General features: G+C 55.5%; 1 non-coding gene across 1 annotated transcript in view; it reads left to right on the top strand.

Annotated features, from left to right (window-relative positions):
* The window catches only part of LOC124746229, a 6,780-nt gene that overhangs the window by 1,307 nt on the left and 2,973 nt on the right, over positions 1-2,500 (top strand). Inside the window, exon 1 of the ribosomal RNA XR_007011277.1 lies at positions 1-2,500. This exon is cut by the window's left edge and continues 1,307 nt beyond it; it is cut by the window's right edge and continues 2,973 nt beyond it. This is a non-coding gene — a ribosomal RNA (large subunit ribosomal RNA).

Here is a 2,500-nt window from a genome sequence, read left to right as displayed (position 1 = left end):
CGTACGAGTCTCATCCGGTAAAGCGAATGATTAGAGGCCTTGGGGCCGAAACGACCTCAACCTATTCTCAAAATTTAAATGGGTGAGATCTCCGGCTTGCTTGATATGCTGAAGCCGCGAGCAAACGACTCGGATCGGAGTGCCAAGTGGGCCACTTTTGGTAAGCAGAACTGGCGCTGTGGGATGAACCAAACGCCGAGTTAAGGCGCCCGAATCGACGCTCATGGGAAACCATGAAAGGCGTTGGTTGCTTAAGACAGCAGGACGGTGGCCATGGAAGTCGGAATCCGCTAAGGAGTGTGTAACAACTCACCTGCCGAAGCAACTAGCCCTGAAAATGGATGGCGCTGAAGCGTCGTGCCTATACTCGGCCGTCAGTCTGGCAGTCATGGCCGGTCCTTGCGGCCGGCCGCGAAGCCCTGACGAGTAGGAGGGTCGCGGCGGTGGGCGCAGAAGGGTCTGGGCGTGAGCCTGCCTGGAGCCGCCGTCGGTGCAGATCTTGGTGGTAGTAGCAAATACTCCAGCGAGGCCCTGGAGGGCTGACGCGGAGAAGGGTTTCGTGTGAACAGCCGTTGCACACGAGTCAGTCGATCCTAAGCCCTAGGAGAAATCCGATGTTGATGGGGGCCGTCATAGCATGATGCGCTTTGTGCTGGCCCCCGTTGGGCGAAAGGGAATCCGGTTCCTATTCCGGAACCCGGCAGCGGAACCGATACAAGTCGGGCCCCTCTTTTAGAGATGCTCGTCGGGGTAACCCAAAAGGACCCGGAGACGCCGTCGGGAGATCGGGGAAGAGTTTTCTTTTCTGCATGAGCGTTCGAGTTCCCTGGAATCCTCTAGCAGGGAGATAGGGTTTGGAACGCGAAGAGCACCGCAGTTGCGGCGGTGTCCCGATCTTCCCCTCGGACCTTGAAAATCCGGGAGAGGGCCACGTGGAGGTGTCGCGCCGGTTCGTACCCATATCCGCAGCAGGTCTCCAAGGTGAAGAGCCTCTAGTCGATAGAATAATGTAGGTAAGGGAAGTCGGCAAATTGGATCCGTAACTTCGGGATAAGGATTGGCTCTGAGGATCGGGGCGTGTCGGGCTTGGTCGGGAAGTGGGTCAGCGCTAACGTGCCGGGCCTGGGCGAGGTGAGTGCCGTAGGGGTGCCGGTAAGTGCGGGCGTTTAGCGCGGGCGTGGTCTGCTCTCGCCGTTGGTCGGCCTCGTGCTGGCCGGCGGTGCAGGATGCGCGCGCCTGCGCGGCGTTCGCGCCCCGGTGCTTCAACCTGCGTGCAGGATCCGAGCTCGGTCCCGTGCCTTGGCCTCCCACGGATCTTCCTTGCTGCGAGGCCGCGTCCGCCTTAGCGTGCTCCTCCGGGGGCGCGCGGGTGCGCGGATTCTCTTCGGCCGCCATTCAACGATCAACTCAGAACTGGCACGGACTGGGGGAATCCGACTGTCTAATTAAAACAAAGCATTGCGATGGCCCTAGCGGGTGTTGACGCAATGTGATTTCTGCCCAGTGCTCTGAATGTCAACGTGAAGAAATTCAAGCAAGCGCGGGTAAACGGCGGGAGTAACTATGACTCTCTTAAGGTAGCCAAATGCCTCGTCATCTAATTAGTGACGCGCATGAATGGATTAACGAGATTCCCGCTGTCCCTATCTACTAACGACAATACCACCTGCGTATTTATCGTCGTCTGAAGCAGAGATACAAGGATCAGTTGGACATTACAAGGCGCCAATCCTGGGAAAGATTTGTGAACGATCAGCTGGGAACAGACCCTTGGGGAGTTCCTTACAAAATCGTTCGAGAAAAAATAAGATCGCCCATGATGCTGTCTACGCTACGTGCTGGGGATGGAGACATGACCAAGAATTGGGAAGAAACAGCAAGGTTGCTGTTGGATACATTATTGCCTGATGACATTGAGGACCAAGACTCGCACGAGCAGCGGGACATACGTCAGGCGCTGTCGATTCCGTATCTTAACGATACAAACGTGTGCCCTTTCTCAGCAGAGGAGGTAGAAGCAACCATCTACACCTTTGCAAGGAAGAAGGCGCCTGGTCCTGACGGGATCCCTGTGGAGATCTTACAGGGACTCGCACACTTGGTCGCCCCGGCACTAAGTCGTATTTACAACAGCTGTTTACAAAGGGGCTATTATCCACTAAAGTGGAAAACTGCAGAAGTTGTAATTATCAGGAAAGGCCCTGATAAAGATCCAACAGTGCCGAAATCCTATCGGCCTATCTGTCTGCTGGATGTAATGGGCAAAGCATTTGAGAAGTTGCTGGCTGACCGTCTCCAGAGTCATCGAACTCTGTATGGTATGAGTGATAGGCAGTTCGGATTCCGAAAGGGTCGCTCCACCCAGGATGCGATCAATGAGGTTTGCCGGATTGTTCACTCTGCGACATCAAAGTATGTACTTGGTATAATGATAGACATCTCAGGGGCCTTCGACAACCTGTGGTGGCCGGCACTCTTCTCTCGTCTGCGAGAGATTGGG

This window comes from Schistocerca piceifrons, unplaced genomic scaffold (genome assembly GCF_021461385.2).
Source record: "Schistocerca piceifrons isolate TAMUIC-IGC-003096 unplaced genomic scaffold, iqSchPice1.1 HiC_scaffold_349, whole genome shotgun sequence".
NCBI lineage: Eukaryota > Metazoa > Arthropoda > Insecta > Orthoptera > Acrididae > Schistocerca > Schistocerca piceifrons.
The sequence above is the reverse complement of the archived record's forward strand: the minus strand, read 5'-3'. Positions and strand labels throughout refer to the sequence as shown.